The sequence below is a fragment of the Castor canadensis genome, chromosome 10 (assembly GCF_047511655.1).
Source record: "Castor canadensis chromosome 10, mCasCan1.hap1v2, whole genome shotgun sequence".
Lineage (NCBI taxonomy): Eukaryota > Metazoa > Chordata > Mammalia > Rodentia > Castoridae > Castor > Castor canadensis.
In genome coordinates this window covers 88,507,168-88,525,330 of record NC_133395.1, presented here as the reverse complement: position 1 = coordinate 88,525,330, position 18,163 = coordinate 88,507,168, and the positions used below count along the sequence as shown (strand labels likewise).

General features: G+C 67.8%; 8 non-coding genes across 8 annotated transcripts; all 8 read right to left on the bottom strand.

The window, feature by feature from the left end:
* Nucleotides 1-118: 118 nt before the first annotated feature.
* On the bottom strand, nt 119-237 carry LOC141411961 (5S ribosomal RNA). The gene has a single exon (XR_012436801.1). It is a non-coding gene; the product is annotated as a 5S ribosomal RNA (ribosomal RNA).
* A 2,145-nt stretch (nt 238-2,382) lies between these two features.
* On the bottom strand, nt 2,383-2,501 carry LOC141411960 (5S ribosomal RNA). The gene has a single exon (XR_012436800.1). It is a non-coding gene; the product is annotated as a 5S ribosomal RNA (ribosomal RNA).
* Nucleotides 2,502-4,652: 2,151 nt separating this feature from the next.
* On the bottom strand, nt 4,653-4,771 carry LOC141411959 (5S ribosomal RNA). Its single transcript, XR_012436799.1, has one exon. It is a non-coding gene; the product is annotated as a 5S ribosomal RNA (ribosomal RNA).
* Nucleotides 4,772-6,922: 2,151 nt separating this feature from the next.
* LOC141411958 (5S ribosomal RNA) lies at nt 6,923-7,041 on the bottom strand. Its single transcript, XR_012436798.1, has one exon. It is a non-coding gene; the product is annotated as a 5S ribosomal RNA (ribosomal RNA).
* Nucleotides 7,042-9,190: 2,149 nt separating this feature from the next.
* On the bottom strand, nt 9,191-9,309 carry LOC141411957 (5S ribosomal RNA). The gene has a single exon (XR_012436797.1). It is a non-coding gene; the product is annotated as a 5S ribosomal RNA (ribosomal RNA).
* A 2,147-nt stretch (nt 9,310-11,456) lies between these two features.
* Nucleotides 11,457-11,575, bottom strand: LOC141411955 (5S ribosomal RNA). Its single transcript, XR_012436795.1, has one exon. It is a non-coding gene; the product is annotated as a 5S ribosomal RNA (ribosomal RNA).
* A 2,149-nt stretch (nt 11,576-13,724) lies between these two features.
* On the bottom strand, nt 13,725-13,843 carry LOC141411954 (5S ribosomal RNA). The gene has a single exon (XR_012436794.1). It is a non-coding gene; the product is annotated as a 5S ribosomal RNA (ribosomal RNA).
* Nucleotides 13,844-15,988: 2,145 nt separating this feature from the next.
* On the bottom strand, nt 15,989-16,107 carry LOC141411953 (5S ribosomal RNA). Its single transcript, XR_012436793.1, has one exon. It is a non-coding gene; the product is annotated as a 5S ribosomal RNA (ribosomal RNA).
* Between the last annotated feature and the right edge of the window lie 2,056 nt (nt 16,108-18,163).

The following is an 18,163-nucleotide window of genomic DNA, read 5'->3' as shown; positions in this document are numbered from 1 at the left end:
GTGGTCACGGTGGGTCGTTGTTGTGGTGGTGGTGGTGGTGCTGGGGGTGGTGGTGGTGGGGGGGGGTGGTGGCGAGGTCCCCGAAGACAAAAGGAGCAGCGAGGGAGGGAGGAGCAAAAGCCTACAGCACCCGGTATTCCCAGGCGGTCTCCCATCCAAGTACTAACCAGGCCCGACCCTGCTTAGCTTCCGAGATCAGACGAGATCGGGCGCGTTCAGGGTGGTATGGCCGTAGACGCTAGCCGCCGCCTCCGGGAGCCCCAAGAGCCTGCCGAGGGCCCCGGCGTGCGTCTCCACGCTGCTCTCCTGGCACGGCTGGGAGTCCGGGTGGGGGCTGGCAGCCCGGGGCCAGCGGCCAGAGGCCCCGCGCGCCTGCTCGGGCAGCCGGTCTCGCCCAGGTGGCCGCTGGGTGGCTTTCTTCCCGAGGTGTCCTGCTGCCAGGACGAGGGTCAAGTTTTCTCGGGGGAAAATTTCTCAGTGCTCTCGGGCGCTTGTTCTTCTGGGAATGTCCACTGCTGTGGCCAAGGCGGGGGACGCACAGCTCGGGCCAGGGCAAGCAGCCGCCCTCCTCCGTCGCCTCCTGGAGCCGTATCCTTGGGTGGGTGCGTGGCTCCCAGCGGAGGTCTCGGGGACCCTTCCGGTCCTCTTCGTCCGGAAAGCGCCACTGCCCCTCCAGCCCATCAGGAAAACGGCAGCCGCGCCCTTCGCCGACCCGCTCCGCCCTCCTCCACACTCAGGGCCTGGGGCTGCGGGGCTGAATCGTGAGGCTTTCCAGCCCAGGACTTCACCTCTGGCCCCTTTCACACCCGGGATCTTGGGAAGAAGAAACAAAACCAAACACAGCCAAAGCCATCTCCTCCGACCCGGGGCCCCTCCACATCCCTTCCGATCCCGGGTTCCTGCCGGCCTCCCGGGGCGTTTCTCCCAGGCAGGCCTTCGCGGCCACTACACGGGGCTGAGCACTCGAGTCCTCGGGCGTCACGGGGCCCGCGGCCACGCCAAGCACGCACGACTCCCGGGTCTCGTCTGCTCCTGGGTGCCCTGGGCCTCTTCCCTGTGCCGCTGCTGGGTCTTGTGCCCCTGCTTGGCCTCCTTCAGACCCGGCCCCGTGCTACGCGGACACGTGCTACAGGATCGTGCCAGCAGAACTGGCCCTGGCTGAGCCCCGTACCCACCCTCCTGCCATCCCTGGCCCTGCTAGCAAATGGCAGAGATCCTCTGGCCTCCGAGCCCAGACAAAAATCCTGATGCAGTTGGCCGAGGGGCCGCAAACCAAGGCTTCGCTTGTTCCCGCTCAGGCCCCAGCCATACCCTCTTGTCCTTCGGCTGCTCGTGTGTGGGGTGGGGGAGAGGAGGGTGCGTCCCCGTGCGTGCGTGCGTGGTCTGGGTGTCTCTGCGTGGTGTGTGTGTGTGTGTGTGTGTGTGTTAGATGCCGTGCCTGGTGTAGGTGGGGAAGAGCAAGCCCTCACGCACAGAGCCCCATCACACACTGGGGCCGGGCCGAGGGGGTCAATCTGCTCGGCCTGATTGCGTTGGGCATACATTGCAGAAGGTGGGTTTTCCAAGGCGGAGCAGAGGGTCCCGGCACCTGAGGTTGTCCACGGGGAGAATGTCTGTTCCACGGGGGCAAGCGGTCCCTTCCGTCGTGCCCAAGCCCATGTGACCCCGAAGGCCAGGTGGCCCCGGTCCTTGAGCTGACTGAGGAGTGCTTTGAGACCCGGAGGGTGGCACAGGCGACTGGGCGCCAGCGGCGGCCCTCCCTCCCTTTGAGCGGGACGGGGAGCTGCCGCTGGCATCCGGAGCTCTGGCGGCCTGCGCCCTCTGTCCCTGTGACCGCAGGCTCTGCCGTGGGAGGCGGGATCCCACGTAGAGGTCGCGCGCTGGCTGCCCTGTCTTGGGTTGAGCGACGGAGCGCGACGTGGAGCAGCACCCGACTGAGGCTCCCTGCTTCTCTGTCCCCTGGCGTCTTGCCCTGGACCCAGTGCACCACCTTGTGGCGAGCCCAGGTGTGGCGCGTCCCGCTGTGGGGCCCGCTGGGGTGCAGGACCCACTTTCTCATGGCTTCCGCACGTCCCTCCCCGCCCGCCTGGAGGGCAGTTGGGGAGCGGTCCCCAACGTGGCCTGGGACCAACCTCGCTGGTGACCCGTGTCGCGGGCGCGCGCCCCAGGAGAGTGTGGGGAGGGGAGAGGATTCGGGGACGTAGCTGTGAGGATTCGGTGTGCGTGGGTCTGGCGGGTGGCCCGGACGGGGTCGGGGTCGTGGTCACGGTGGGTCGTTGTGGTGGTGGTGGTGGTGGTGGTGCTGGGGGTGGTGGTGGTGGTGGGGGGGGTGGTGGCGAAGTCCCCGAAGACAAAAGGAGCAGCGAGGGAGGGAGGAGCAAAAGCCTACAGCACCCGGTATTCCCAGGCGGTCTCCCATCCAAGTACTAACCAGGCCCGACCCTGCTTAGCTTCCGAGATCAGACGAGATCGGGCGCGTTCAGGGTGGTATGGCCGTAGACGCTAGCCGCCGCCTCCGGGAGCCCCAAGAGCCTGCCGAGGGCCCCGGCGTGCGTCTCCACGCTGCTCTCCTGGCACGGCTGGGAGTCCGGGTGGGGGCTGGCAGCCCGGGGCCAGCGGCCAGAGGCCCCGCGCGCCTGCTCGGGCAGCCGGTCTCGCCCAGGTGGCCGCTGGGTGGCTTTCTTCCCGAGGTGTCCTGCTGCCAGGACGAGGGTCAAGTTTTCTCGGGGGAAAATTTCTCAGTGCTCTCGGGCGCTTGTTCTTCTGGGAATGTCCACTGCTGTGGCCAAGGCGGGGGACGCACAGCTCGGGCCAGGGCAAGCAGCCGCCCTCCTCCGTCGCCTCCTGGAGCCGTATCCTTGGGTGGGTGCGTGGCTCCCAGCGGAGGTCTCGGGGACCCTTCCGGTCCTCTTCGTCCGGAAAGCGCCACTGCCCCTCCAGCCCATCAGGAAAACGGCAGCCGCGCCCTTCGCCGACCCGCTCCGCCCTCCTCCACACTCAGGGCCTGGGGCTGCGGGGCTGAATCGTGAGGCTTTCCAGCCCAGGACTTCACCTCTGGCCCCTTTCACACCCGGGATCTTGGGAAGAAGAAACAAAACCAAACACAGCCAAAGCCATCTCCTCCGACCCGGGGCCCCTCCACATCCCTTCCGATCCCGGGTTCCTGCCGGCCTCCCGGGGCGTTTCTCCCAGGCAGGCCTTCGCGGCCACTACACGGGGCTGAGCACTCGAGTCCTCGGGCGTCACGGGGCCCGCGGCCACGCCAAGCACGCACGACTCCCGGGTCTCGTCTGCTCCTGGGTGCCCTGGGCCTCTTCCCTGTGCCGCTGCTGGGTCTTGTGCCCCTGCTTGGCCTCCTTCAGACCCGGCCCCGTGCTACGCGGCCACGTGCTACAGGATCGTGCCAGCAGAACTGGCCCTGGCTGAGCCCCGTACCCACCCTCCTGCCATCCCTGGCCCTGCTAGCAAATGGCAGAGATCCTCTGGCCTCCGAGCCCAGACAAAAATCCTGATGCAGTTGGCCGAGGGGCCGCAAACCAAGGCTTCGCTTGTTCCCGCTCAGGCCCCAGCCATACCCTCTTGTCCTTCGGCTGCTCGTGTGTGGGGTGGGGGAGAGGAGGGTGCGTCCCCGTGCGTGCGTGCGTGGTCTGGGTGTCTCTGCGTGGTGTGTGTGTGTGTGTGTGTGTGTGTGTGTGTTAGATGCCGTGCCTGGTGTAGGTGGGGAAGAGCAAGCCCTCACGCACAGAGCCCCATCACACACTGGGGCCGGGCCGAGGGGGTCAATCTGCTCGGCCTGATTGCGTTGGGCATACATTGCAGAAGGTGGGTTTTCCAAGGCGGAGCAGAGGGTCCCGGCACCTGAGGTTGTCCACGGGGAGAATGTCTGTTCCACGGGGGCAAGCGGTCCCTTCCGTCGTGCCCAAGCCCATGTGACCCCGAAGGCCAGGTGGCCCCGGTCCTTGAGCTGACTGAGGAGTGCTTTGAGACCCGGAGGGTGGCACAGGCGACTGGGCGCCAGCGGCGGCCCTCCCTCCCTTTGAGCGGGACGGGGAGCTGCCGCTGGCATCCGGAGCTCTGGCGGCCTGCGCCCTCTGTCCCTGTGACCGCAGGCTCTGCCGTGGGAGGCGGGATCCCACGTAGAGGTCGCGCGCTGGCTGCCCTGTCTTGGGTTGAGCGACGGAGCGCGACGTGGAGCAGCACCCGACTGAGGCTCCCTGCTTCTCTGTCCCCTGGCGTCTTGCCCTGGACCCAGTGCACCACCTTGTGGCGAGCCCAGGTGTGGCGCGTCCCGCTGTGGGGCCCGCTGGGGTGCAGGACCCACTTTCTCATGGCTTCCGCACGTCCCTCCCCGCCCGCCTGGAGGGCAGTTGGGGAGCGGTCCCCAACGTGGCCTGGGACCAACCTCGCTGGTGACCCGTGTCGCGGGCGCGCGCCCCAGGAGAGTGTGGGGAGGGGAGAGGATTCGGGGACGTAGCTGTGAGGATTCGGTGTGCGTGGGTCTGGCGGGTGGCCCGGACGGGGTCGGGGTCGTGGTCACGGTGGGTCGTTGTGGTGGTGGTGGTGGTGGTGGTGCTGGGGGTGGTGGTGGTGGTGGGGGGGGTGGTGGCGAAGTCCCCGAAGACAAAAGGAGCAGCGAGGGAGGGAGGAGCAAAAGCCTACAGCACCCGGTATTCCCAGGCGGTCTCCCATCCAAGTACTAACCAGGCCCGACCCTGCTTAGCTTCCGAGATCAGACGAGATCGGGCGCGTTCAGGGTGGTATGGCCGTAGACGCTAGCCGCCGCCTCCGGGAGCCCCAAGAGCCTGCCGAGGGCCCCGGCGTGCGTCTCCACGCTGCTCTCCTGGCACGGCTGGGAGTCCGGGTGGGGGCTGGCAGCCCGGGGCCAGCGGCCAGAGGCCCCGCGCGCCTGCTCGGGCAGCCGGTCTCGCCCAGGTGGCCGCTGGGTGGCTTTCTTCCCGAGGTGTCCTGCTGCCAGGACGAGGGTCAAGTTTTCTCGGGGGAAAATTTCTCAGTGCTCTCGGGCGCTTGTTCTTCTGGGAATGTCCACTGCTGTGGCCAAGGCGGGGGACGCACAGCTCGGGCCAGGGCAAGCAGCCGCCCTCCTCCGTCGCCTCCTGGAGCCGTATCCTTGGGTGGGTGCGTGGCTCCCAGCGGAGGTCTCGGGGACCCTTCCGGTCCTCTTCGTCCGGAAAGCGCCACTGCCCCTCCAGCCCATCAGGAAAACGGCAGCCGCGCCCTTCGCCGACCCGCTCCGCCCTCCTCCACACTCAGGGCCTGGGGCTGCGGGGCTGAATCGTGAGGCTTTCCAGCCCAGGACTTCACCTCTGGCCCCTTTCACACCCGGGATCTTGGGAAGAAGAAACAAAACCAAACACAGCCAAAGCCATCTCCTCCGACCCGGGGCCCCTCCACATCCCTTCCGATCCCGGGTTCCTGCCGGCCTCCCGGGGCGTTTCTCCCAGGCAGGCCTTCGCGGCCACTACACGGGGCTGAGCACTCGAGTCCTCGGGCGTCACGGGGCCCGCGGCCACGCCAAGCACGCACGACTCCCGGGTCTCGTCTGCTCCTGGGTGCCCTGGGCCTCTTCCCTGTGCCGCTGCTGGGTCTTGTGCCCCTGCTTGGCCTCCTTCAGACCCGGCCCCGTGCTACGCGGCCACGTGCTACAGGATCGTGCCAGCAGAACTGGCCCTGGCTGAGCCCCGTACCCACCCTCCTGCCATCCCTGGCCCTGCTAGCAAATGGCAGAGATCCTCTGGCCTCCGAGCCCAGACAAAAATCCTGATGCAGTTGGCCGAGGGGCCGCAAACCAAGGCTTCGCTTGTTCCCGCTCAGGCCCCAGCCATACCCTCTTGTCCTTCGGCTGCTCGTGTGTGGGGTGGGGGAGAGGAGGGTGCGTCCCCGTGCGTGCGTGCGTGGTCTGGGTGTCTCTGCGTGGTGTGTGTGTGTGTGTGTGTGTGTGTGTGTGTTAGATGCCGTGCCTGGTGTAGGTGGGGAAGAGCAAGCCCTCACGCACAGAGCCCCATCACACACTGGGGCCGGGCCGAGGGGGTCAATCTGCTCGGCCTGATTGCGTTGGGCATACATTGCAGAAGGTGGGTTTTCCAAGGCGGAGCAGAGGGTCCCGGCACCTGAGGTTGTCCACGGGGAGAATGTCTGTTCCACGGGGGCAAGCGGTCCCTTCCGTCGTGCCCAAGCCCATGTGACCCCGAAGGCCAGGTGGCCCCGGTCCTTGAGCTGACTGAGGAGTGCTTTGAGACCCGGAGGGTGGCACAGGCGACTGGGCGCCAGCGGCGGCCCTCCCTCCCTTTGAGCGGGACGGGGAGCTGCCGCTGGCATCCGGAGCTCTGGCGGCCTGCGCCCTCTGTCCCTGTGACCGCAGGCTCTGCCGTGGGAGGCGGGATCCCACGTAGAGGTCGCGCGCTGGCTGCCCTGTCTTGGGTTGAGCGACGGAGCGCGACGTGGAGCAGCACCCGACTGAGGCTCCCTGCTTCTCTGTCCCCTGGCGTCTTGCCCTGGACCCAGTGCACCACCTTGTGGCGAGCCCAGGTGTGGCGCGTCCCGCTGTGGGGCCCGCTGGGGTGCAGGACCCACTTTCTCATGGCTTCCGCACGTCCCTCCCCGCCCGCCTGGAGGGCAGTTGGGGAGCGGTCCCCAACGTGGCCTGGGACCAACCTCGCTGGTGACCCGTGTCGCGGGCGCGCGCCCCAGGAGAGTGTGGGGAGGGGAGAGGATTCGGGGACGTAGCTGTGAGGATTCGGTGTGCGTGGGTCTGGCGGGTGGCCCGGACGGGGTCGGGGTCGTGGTCACGGTGGGTCGTTGTGGTGGTGGTGGTGGTGGTGGTGCTGGGGGTGGTGGTGGTGGTGGGGGGGGTGGTGGCGAAGTCCCCGAAGACAAAAGGAGCAGCGAGGGAGGGAGGAGCAAAAGCCTACAGCACCCGGTATTCCCAGGCGGTCTCCCATCCAAGTACTAACCAGGCCCGACCCTGCTTAGCTTCCGAGATCAGACGAGATCGGGCGCGTTCAGGGTGGTATGGCCGTAGACGCTAGCCGCCGCCTCCGGGAGCCCCAAGAGCCTGCCGAGGGCCCCGGCGTGCGTCTCCACGCTGCTCTCCTGGCACGGCTGGGAGTCCGGGTGGGGGCTGGCAGCCCGGGGCCAGCGGCCAGAGGCCCCGCGCGCCTGCTCGGGCAGCCGGTCTCGCCCAGGTGGCCGCTGGGTGGCTTTCTTCCCGAGGTGTCCTGCTGCCAGGACGAGGGTCAAGTTTTCTCGGGGGAAAATTTCTCAGTGCTCTCGGGCGCTTGTTCTTCTGGGAATGTCCACTGCTGTGGCCAAGGCGGGGGACGCACAGCTCGGGCCAGGGCAAGCAGCCGCCCTCCTCCGTCGCCTCCTGGAGCCGTATCCTTGGGTGGGTGCGTGGCTCCCAGCGGAGGTCTCGGGGACCCTTCCGGTCCTCTTCGTCCGGAAAGCGCCACTGCCCCTCCAGCCCATCAGGAAAACGGCAGCCGCGCCCTTCGCCGACCCGCTCCGCCCTCCTCCACACTCAGGGCCTGGGGCTGCGGGGCTGAATCGTGAGGCTTTCCAGCCCAGGACTTCACCTCTGGCCCCTTTCACACCCGGGATCTTGGGAAGAAGAAACAAAACCAAACACAGCCAAAGCCATCTCCTCCGACCCGGGGCCCCTCCACATCCCTTCCGATCCCGGGTTCCTGCCGGCCTCCCGGGGCGTTTCTCCCAGGCAGGCCTTCGCGGCCACTACACGGGGCTGAGCACTCGAGTCCTCGGGCGTCACGGGGCCCGCGGCCACGCCAAGCACGCACGACTCCCGGGTCTCGTCTGCTCCTGGGTGCCCTGGGCCTCTTCCCTGTGCCGCTGCTGGGTCTTGTGCCCCTGCTTGGCCTCCTTCAGACCCGGCCCCGTGCTACGCGGCCACGTGCTACAGGATCGTGCCAGCAGAACTGGCCCTGGCTGAGCCCCGTACCCACCCTCCTGCCATCCCTGGCCCTGCTAGCAAATGGCAGAGATCCTCTGGCCTCCGAGCCCAGACAAAAATCCTGATGCAGTTGGCCGAGGGGCCGCAAACCAAGGCTTCGCTTGTTCCCGCTCAGGCCCCAGCCATACCCTCTTGTCCTTCGGCTGCTCGTGTGTGGGGTGGGGGAGAGGAGGGTGCGTCCCCGTGCGTGCGTGCGTGGTCTGGGTGTCTCTGCGTGGTGTGTGTGTGTGTGTGTGTGTGTGTGTGTTAGATGCCGTGCCTGGTGTAGGTGGGGAAGAGCAAGCCCTCACGCACAGAGCCCCATCACACACTGGGGCCGGGCCGAGGGGGTCAATCTGCTCGGCCTGATTGCGTTGGGCATACATTGCAGAAGGTGGGTTTTCCAAGGCGGAGCAGAGGGTCCCGGCACCTGAGGTTGTCCACGGGGAGAATGTCTGTTCCACGGGGGCAAGCGGTCCCTTCCGTCGTGCCCAAGCCCATGTGACCCCGAAGGCCAGGTGGCCCCGGTCCTTGAGCTGACTGAGGAGTGCTTTGAGACCCGGAGGGTGGCACAGGCGACTGGGCGCCAGCGGCGGCCCTCCCTCCCTTTGAGCGGGACGGGGAGCTGCCGCTGGCATCCGGAGCTCTGGCGGCCTGCGCCCTCTGTCCCTGTGACCGCAGGCTCTGCCGTGGGAGGCGGGATCCCACGTAGAGGTCGCGCGCTGGCTGCCCTGTCTTGGGTTGAGCGACGGAGCGCGACGTGGAGCAGCACCCGACTGAGGCTCCCTGCTTCTCTGTCCCCTGGCGTCTTGCCCTGGACCCAGTGCACCACCTTGTGGCGAGCCCAGGTGTGGCGCGTCCCGCTGTGGGGCCCGCTGGGGTGCAGGACCCACTTTCTCATGGCTTCCGCACGTCCCTCCCCGCCCGCCTGGAGGGCAGTTGGGGAGCGGTCCCCAACGTGGCCTGGGACCAACCTCGCTGGTGACCCGTGTCGCGGGCGCGCGCCCCAGGAGAGTGTGGGGAGGGGAGAGGATTCGGGGACGTAGCTGTGAGGATTCGGTGTGCGTGGGTCTGGCGGGTGGCCCGGACGGGGTCGGGGTCGTGGTCACGGTGGGTCGTTGTGGTGGTGGTGGTGGTGGTGGTGCTGGGGGTGGTGGTGGTGGTGGGGGGGGTGGTGGCGAAGTCCCCGAAGACAAAAGGAGCAGCGAGGGAGGGAGGAGCAAAAGCCTACAGCACCCGGTATTCCCAGGCGGTCTCCCATCCAAGTACTAACCAGGCCCGACCCTGCTTAGCTTCCGAGATCAGACGAGATCGGGCGCGTTCAGGGTGGTATGGCCGTAGACGCTAGCCGCCGCCTCCGGGAGCCCCAAGAGCCTGCCGAGGGCCCCGGCGTGCGTCTCCACGCTGCTCTCCTGGCACGGCTGGGAGTCCGGGTGGGGGCTGGCAGCCCGGGGCCAGCGGCCAGAGGCCCCGCGCGCCTGCTCGGGCAGCCGGTCTCGCCCAGGTGGCCGCTGGGTGGCTTTCTTCCCGAGGTGTCCTGCTGCCAGGACGAGGGTCAAGTTTTCTCGGGGGAAAATTTCTCAGTGCTCTCGGGCGCTTGTTCTTCTGGGAATGTCCACTGCTGTGGCCAAGGCGGGGGACGCACAGCTCGGGCCAGGGCAAGCAGCCGCCCTCCTCCGTCGCCTCCTGGAGCCGTATCCTTGGGTGGGTGCGTGGCTCCCAGCGGAGGTCTCGGGGACCCTTCCGGTCCTCTTCGTCCGGAAAGCGCCACTGCCCCTCCAGCCCATCAGGAAAACGGCAGCCGCGCCCTTCGCCGACCCGCTCCGCCCTCCTCCACACTCAGGGCCTGGGGCTGCGGGGCTGAATCGTGAGGCTTTCCAGCCCAGGACTTCACCTCTGGCCCCTTTCACACCCGGGATCTTGGGAAGAAGAAACAAAACCAAACACAGCCAAAGCCATCTCCTCCGACCCGGGGCCCCTCCACATCCCTTCCGATCCCGGGTTCCTGCCGGCCTCCCGGGGCGTTTCTCCCAGGCAGGCCTTCGCGGCCACTACACGGGGCTGAGCACTCGAGTCCTCGGGCGTCACGGGGCCCGCGGCCACGCCAAGCACGCACGACTCCCGGGTCTCGTCTGCTCCTGGGTGCCCTGGGCCTCTTCCCTGTGCCGCTGCTGGGTCTTGTGCCCCTGCTTGGCCTCCTTCAGACCCGGCCCCGTGCTACGCGGCCACGTGCTACAGGATCGTGCCAGCAGAACTGGCCCTGGCTGAGCCCCGTACCCACCCTCCTGCCATCCCTGGCCCTGCTAGCAAATGGCAGAGATCCTCTGGCCTCCGAGCCCAGACAAAAATCCTGATGCAGTTGGCCGAGGGGCCGCAAACCAAGGCTTCGCTTGTTCCCGCTCAGGCCCCAGCCATACCCTCTTGTCCTTCGGCTGCTCGTGTGTGGGGTGGGGGAGAGGAGGGTGCGTCCCCGTGCGTGCGTGCGTGGTCTGGGTGTCTCTGCGTGGTGTGTGTGTGTGTGTGTGTGTGTGTGTTAGATGCCGTGCCTGGTGTAGGTGGGGAAGAGCAAGCCCTCACGCACAGAGCCCCATCACACACTGGGGCCGGGCCGAGGGGGTCAATCTGCTCGGCCTGATTGCGTTGGGCATACATTGCAGAAGGTGGGTTTTCCAAGGCGGAGCAGAGGGTCCCGGCACCTGAGGTTGTCCACGGGGAGAATGTCTGTTCCACGGGGGCAAGCGGTCCCTTCCGTCGTGCCCAAGCCCATGTGACCCCGAAGGCCAGGTGGCCCCGGTCCTTGAGCTGACTGAGGAGTGCTTTGAGACCCGGAGGGTGGCACAGGCGACTGGGCGCCAGCGGCGGCCCTCCCTCCCTTTGAGCGGGACGGGGAGCTGCCGCTGGCATCCGGAGCTCTGGCGGCCTGCGCCCTCTGTCCCTGTGACCGCAGGCTCTGCCGTGGGAGGCGGGATCCCACGTAGAGGTCGCGCGCTGGCTGCCCTGTCTTGGGTTGAGCGACGGAGCGCGACGTGGAGCAGCACCCGACTGAGGCTCCCTGCTTCTCTGTCCCCTGGCGTCTTGCCCTGGACCCAGTGCACCACCTTGTGGCGAGCCCAGGTGTGGCGCGTCCCGCTGTGGGGCCCGCTGGGGTGCAGGACCCACTTTCTCATGGCTTCCGCACGTCCCTCCCCGCCCGCCTGGAGGGCAGTTGGGGAGCGGTCCCCAACGTGGCCTGGGACCAACCTCGCTGGTGACCCGTGTCGCGGGCGCGCGCCCCAGGAGAGTGTGGGGAGGGGAGAGGATTCGGGGACGTAGCTGTGAGGATTCGGTGTGCGTGGGTCTGGCGGGTGGCCCGGACGGGGTCGGGGTCGTGGTCACGGTGGGTCGTTGTGGTGGTGGTGGTGGTGGTGGTGCTGGGGGTGGTGGTGGTGGTGGGGGGGGTGGTGGCGAAGTCCCCGAAGACAAAAGGAGCAGCGAGGGAGGGAGGAGCAAAAGCCTACAGCACCCGGTATTCCCAGGCGGTCTCCCATCCAAGTACTAACCAGGCCCGACCCTGCTTAGCTTCCGAGATCAGACGAGATCGGGCGCGTTCAGGGTGGTATGGCCGTAGACGCTAGCCGCCGCCTCCGGGAGCCCCAAGAGCCTGCCGAGGGCCCCGGCGTGCGTCTCCACGCTGCTCTCCTGGCACGGCTGGGAGTCCGGGTGGGGGCTGGCAGCCCGGGGCCAGCGGCCAGAGGCCCCGCGCGCCTGCTCGGGCAGCCGGTCTCGCCCAGGTGGCCGCTGGGTGGCTTTCTTCCCGAGGTGTCCTGCTGCCAGGACGAGGGTCAAGTTTTCTCGGGGGAAAATTTCTCAGTGCTCTCGGGCGCTTGTTCTTCTGGGAATGTCCACTGCTGTGGCCAAGGCGGGGGACGCACAGCTCGGGCCAGGGCAAGCAGCCGCCCTCCTCCGTCGCCTCCTGGAGCCGTATCCTTGGGTGGGTGCGTGGCTCCCAGCGGAGGTCTCGGGGACCCTTCCGGTCCTCTTCGTCCGGAAAGCGCCACTGCCCCTCCAGCCCATCAGGAAAACGGCAGCCGCGCCCTTCGCCGACCCGCTCCGCCCTCCTCCACACTCAGGGCCTGGGGCTGCGGGGCTGAATCGTGAGGCTTTCCAGCCCAGGACTTCACCTCTGGCCCCTTTCACACCCGGGATCTTGGGAAGAAGAAACAAAACCAAACACAGCCAAAGCCATCTCCTCCGACCCGGGGCCCCTCCACATCCCTTCCGATCCCGGGTTCCTGCCGGCCTCCCGGGGCGTTTCTCCCAGGCAGGCCTTCGCGGCCACTACACGGGGCTGAGCACTCGAGTCCTCGGGCGTCACGGGGCCCGCGGCCACGCCAAGCACGCACGACTCCCGGGTCTCGTCTGCTCCTGGGTGCCCTGGGCCTCTTCCCTGTGCCGCTGCTGGGTCTTGTGCCCCTGCTTGGCCTCCTTCAGACCCGGCCCCGTGCTACGCGGCCACGTGCTACAGGATCGTGCCAGCAGAACTGGCCCTGGCTGAGCCCCGTACCCACCCTCCTGCCATCCCTGGCCCTGCTAGCAAATGGCAGAGATCCTCTGGCCTCCGAGCCCAGACAAAAATCCTGATGCAGTTGGCCGAGGGGCCGCAAACCAAGGCTTCGCTTGTTCCCGCTCAGGCCCCAGCCATACCCTCTTGTCCTTCGGCTGCTCGTGTGTGGGGTGGGGGAGAGGAGGGTGCGTCCCCGTGCGTGCGTGCGTGGTCTGGGTGTCTCTGCGTGGTGTGTGTGTGTGTGTGTGTGTGTGTGTGTTAGATGCCGTGCCTGGTGTAGTTGGGGAAGAGCAAGCCCTCACGCACAGAGCCCCATCACACACTGGGGCCGGGCCGAGGGGGTCAATCTGCTCGGCCTGATTGCGTTGGGCATACATTGCAGAAGGTGGGTTTTCCAAGGCGGAGCAGAGGGTCCCGGCACCTGAGGTTGTCCACGGGGAGAATGTCTGTTCCACGGGGGCAAGCGGTCCCTTCCGTCGTGCCCAAGCCCATGTGACCCCGAAGGCCAGGTGGCCCCGGTCCTTGAGCTGACTGAGGAGTGCTTTGAGACCCGGAGGGTGGCACAGGCGACTGGGCGCCAGCGGCGGCCCTCCCTCCCTTTGAGCGGGACGGGGAGCTGCCGCTGGCATCCGGAGCTCTGGCGGCCTGCGCCCTCTGTCCCTGTGACCGCAGGCTCTGCCGTGGGAGGCGGGATCCCACGTAGAGGTCGCGCGCTGGCTGCCCTGTCTTGGGTTGAGCGACGGAGCGCGACGTGGAGCAGCACCCGACTGAGGCTCCCTGCTTCTCTGTCCCCTGGCGTCTTGCCCTGGACCCAGTGCACCACCTTGTGGCGAGCCCAGGTGTGGCGCGTCCCGCTGTGGGGCCCGCTGGGGTGCAGGACCCACTTTCTCATGGCTTCCGCACGTCCCTCCCCGCCCGCCTGGAGGGCAGTTGGGGAGCGGTCCCCAACGTGGCCTGGGACCAACCTCGCTGGTGACCCGTGTCGCGGGCGCGCGCCCCAGGAGAGTGTGGGGAGGGGAGAGGATTCGGGGACGTAGCTGTGAGGATTCGGTGTGCGTGGGTCTGGCGGGTGGCCCGGACGGGGTCGGGGTCGTGGTCACGGTGGGTCGTTGTGGTGGTGGTGGTGGTGGTGGTGCTGGGGGTGGTGGTGGTGGTGGGGGGGGTGGTGGCGAAGTCCCCGAAGACAAAAGGAGCAGCGAGGGAGGGAGGAGCAAAAGCCTACAGCACCCGGTATTCCCAGGCGGTCTCCCATCCAAGTACTAACCAGGCCCGACCCTGCTTAGCTTCCGAGATCAGACGAGATCGGGCGCGTTCAGGGTGGTATGGCCGTAGACGCTAGCCGCCGCCTCCGGGAGCCCCAAGAGCCTGCCGAGGGCCCCGGCGTGCGTCTCCACGCTGCTCTCCTGGCACGGCTGGGAGTCCGGGTGGGGGCTGGCAGCCCGGGGCCAGCGGCCAGAGGCCCCGCGCGCCTGCTCGGGCAGCCGGTCTCGCCCAGGTGGCCGCTGGGTGGCTTTCTTCCCGAGGTGTCCTGCTGCCAGGACGAGGGTCAAGTTTTCTCGGGGGAAAATTTCTCAGTGCTCTCGGGCGCTTGTTCTTCTGGGAATGTCCACTGCTGTGGCCAAGGCGGGGGACGCACAGCTCGGGCCAGGGCAAGCAGCCGCCCTCCTCCGTCGCCTCCTGGAGCCGTATCCTTGGGTGGGTGCGTGGCTCCCAGCGGAGGTCTCGGGGACCCTTCCGGTCCTCTTCGTCCGGAAAGCGACACTGCCCCTCCAGCCCATCAGGAAAACGGCAGCCGCGCCCTTCGCCGACCCGCTCCGCCCTCCTCCACACTCAGGGCCTGGGGCTGCGGGGCTGAATCGTGAGGCTTTCCAGCCCAGGACTTCACCTCTGGCCCCTTTCACACCCGGGATCTTGGGAAGAAGAAACAAAACCAAACACAGCCAAAGCCATCTCCTCCGACCCGGGGCCCCTCCACATCCCTTCCGATCCCGGGTTCCTGCCGGCCTCCCGGGGCGTTTCTCCCAGGCAGGCCTTCGCGGCCACTACACGGGGCTGAGCACTCGAGTCCTCGGGCGTCACGGGGCCCGCGGCCACGCCAAGCACGCACGACTCCCGGGTCTCGTCTGCTCCTGGGTGCCCTGGGCCTCTTCCCTGTGCCGCTGCTGGGTCTTGTGCCCCTGCTTGGCCTCCTTCAGACCCGGCCCCGTGCTACGCGGCCACGTGCTACAGGATCGTGCCAGCAGAACTGGCCCTGGCTGAGCCCCGTACCCACCCTCCTGCCATCCCTGGCCCTGCTAGCAAATGGCAGAGATCCTCTGGCCTCCGAGCCCAGACAAAAATCCTGATGCAGTTGGCCGAGGGGCCGCAAACCAAGGCTTCGCTTGTTCCCGCTCAGGCCCCAGCCATACCCTCTTGTCCTTCGGCTGCTCGTGTGTGGGGTGGGGGAGAGGAGGGTGCGTCCCCGTGCGTGCGTGCGTGGTCTGGGTGTCTCTGCGTGGTGTGTGTGTGTGTGTGTGTGTGTGTTAGATGCCGTGCCTGGTGTAGGTGGGGAAGAGCAAGCCCTCACGCACAGAGCCCCATCACACACTGGGGCCGGGCCGAGGGGGTCAATCTGCTCGGCCTGATTGCGTTGGGCATACATTGCAGAAGGTGGGTTTTCCAAGGCGGAGCAGAGGGTCCCGGCACCTGAGGTTGTCCACGGGGAGAATGTCTGTTCCACGGGGGCAAGCGGTCCCTTCCGTCGTGCCCAAGCCCATGTGACCCCGAAGGCCAGGTGGCCCCGGTCCTTGAGCTGACTGAGGAGTGCTTTGAGACCCGGAGGGTGGCACAGGCGACTGGGCGCCAGCGGCGGCCCTCCCTCCCTTTGAGCGGGACGGGGAGCTGCCGCTGGCATCCGGAGCTCTGGCGGCCTGCGCCCTCTGTCCCTGTGACCGCAGGCTCTGCCGTGGGAGGCGGGATCCCACGTAGAGGTCGCGCGCTGGCTGCCCTGTCTTGGGTTGAGCGACGGAGCGCGACGTGGAGCAGCACCCGACTGAGGCTCCCTGCTTCTCTGTCCCCTGGCGTCTTGCCCTGGACCCAGTGCACCACCTTGTGGCGAGCCCAGGTGTGGCGCGTCCCGCTGTGGGGCCCGCTGGGGTGCAGGACCCACTTTCTCATGGCTTCCGCACGTCCCTCCCCGCCCGCCTGGAGGGCAGTTGGGGAGCGGTCCCCAACGTGGCCTGGGACCAACCTCGCTGGTGACCCGTGTCGCGGGCGCGCGCCCCAGGAGAGTGTGGGGAGGGGAGAGGATTCGGGGACGTAGCTGTGAGGATTCGGTGTGCGTGGGTCTGGCGGGTGGCCCGGACGGGGTCGGGGTCGTGGTCACGGTGGGTCGTTGTGGTGGTGGTGGTGGTGGTGGTGCTGGGGGTGGTGGTGGTGGTGGGGGGGGTGGTGGCGAAGTCCCCGAAGACAAAAGGAGCAGCGAGGGAGGGAGGAGCAAAAGCCTACAGCACCCGGTATTCCCAGGCGGTCTCCCATCCAAGTACTAACCAGGCCCGACCCTGCTTAGCTTCCGAGATCAGACGAGATCGGGCGCGTTCAGGGTGGTATGGCCGTAGACGCTAGCCGCCGCCTCCGGGAGCCCCAAGAGCCTGCCGAGGGCCCCGGCGTGCGTCTCCACGCTGCTCTCCTGGCACGGCTGGGAGTCCGGGTGGGGGCTGGCAGCCCGGGGCCAGCGGCCAGAGGCCCCGCGCGCCTGCTCGGGCAGCCGGTCTCGCCCAGGTGGCCGCTGGGTGGCTTTCTTCCCGAGGTGTCCTGCTGCCAGGACGAGGGTCAAGTTTTCTCGGGGGAAAATTTCTCAGTGCTCTCGGGCGCTTGTTCTTCTGGGAATGTCCACTGCTGTGGCCAAGGCGGGGGACGCACAGCTCGGGCCAGGGCAAGCAGCCGCCCTCCTCCGTCGCCTCCTGGAGCCGTATCCTTGGGTGGGTGCGTGGCTCCCAGCGGAGGTCTCGGGGACCCTTCCGGTCCTCTTCGTCCGGAAAGCGCCACTGCCCCTCCAGCCCATCAGGAAAACGGCAGCCGCGCCCTTCGCCGACCCGCTCCGCCCTCCTCCACACTCAGGGCCTGGGGCTGCGGGGCTGAATCGTGAGGCTTTCCAGCCCAGGACTTCACCTCTGGCCCCTTTCACACCCGGGATCTTGGGAAGAAGAAACAAAACCAAACACAGCCAAAGCCATCTCCTCCGACCCGGGGCCCCTCCACATCCCTTCCGATCCCGGGTTCCTGCCGGCCTCCCGGGGCGTTTCTCCCAGGCAGGCCTTCGCGGCCACTACACGGGGCTGAGCACTCGAGTCCTCGGGCGTCACGGGGCCCGCGGCCACGCCAAGCACGCACGACTCCCGGGTCTCGTCTGCTCCTGGGTGCCCTGGGCCTCTTCCCTGTGCCGCTGCTGGGTCTTGTGCCCCTGCTTGGCCTCCTTCAGACCCGGCCCCGTGCTACGCGGCCACGTGCTACAGGATCGTGCCAGCAGAACTGGCCCTGGCTGAGCCCCGTACCCACCCTCCTGCCATCCCTGGCCCTGCTAGCAAATGGCAGAGATCCTCTGGCCTCCGAGCCCAGACAAAAATCCTGATGCAGTTGGCCGAGGGGCCGCAAACCAAGGCTTCGCTTGTTCCCGCTCAGGCCCCAGCCATACCCTCTTGTCCTTCGGCTGCTCGTGTGTGGGGTGGGGGAGAGGAGGGTGCGTCCCCGTGCGTGCGTGCGTGGTCTGGGTGTCTCTGCGTGGTGTGTGTGTGTGTGTGTGTGTGTGTTAGATGCCGTGCCTGGTGTAGGTGGGGAAGAGCAAGCCCTCACGCACAGAGCCCCATCACACACTGGGGCCGGGCCGAGGGGGTCAATCTGCTCGGCCTGATTGCGTTGGGCATACATTGCAGAAGGTGGGTTTTCCAAGGCGGAGCAGAGGGTCCCGGCACCTGAGGTTGTCCACGGGGAGAATGTCTGTTCCACGGGGGCAAGCGGTCCCTTCCGTCGTGCCCAAGCCCATGTGACCCCGAAGGCCAGGTGGCCCCGGTCCTTGAGCTGACTGAGGAGTGCTTTGAGACCCGGAGGGTGGCACAGGCGACTGGGCGCCAGCGGCGGCCCTCCCTCCCTTTGAGCGGGACGGGGAGCTGCCGCTGGCATCCGGAGCTCTGGCGGCCTGCGCCCTCTGTCCCTGTGACCGCAGGCTCTGCCGTGGGAGGCGGGATCCCACGTAGAGGTCGCGCGCTGGCTGCCCTGTCTTGGGTTGAGCGACGGAGCGCGACGTGGAGCAGCACCCGACTGAGGCTCCCTGCTTCTCTGTCCCCTGGCGTCTTGCCCTGGACCCAGTGCACCACCTTGTGGCGAGCCCAGGTGTGGCGCGTCCCGCTGTGGGGCCCGCTGGGGTGCAGGACCCACTTTCTCATGGCTTCCGCACGTCCCTCCCCGCCCGCCTGGAGGGCAGTTGGGGAGCGGTCCCCAACGTGGCCTGGGACCAACCTCGCTGGTGACCCGTGTCGCGGGCGCGCGCCCCAGGAGAGTGTGGGGAGGGGAGAGGATTCGGGGACGTAGCTGTGAGGATTCGGTGTGCGTGGGTCTGGCGGGTGGCCCGGACGGGGTCGGGGTCGTGGTCACGGTGGGTCGTTGTGGTGGTGGTGGTG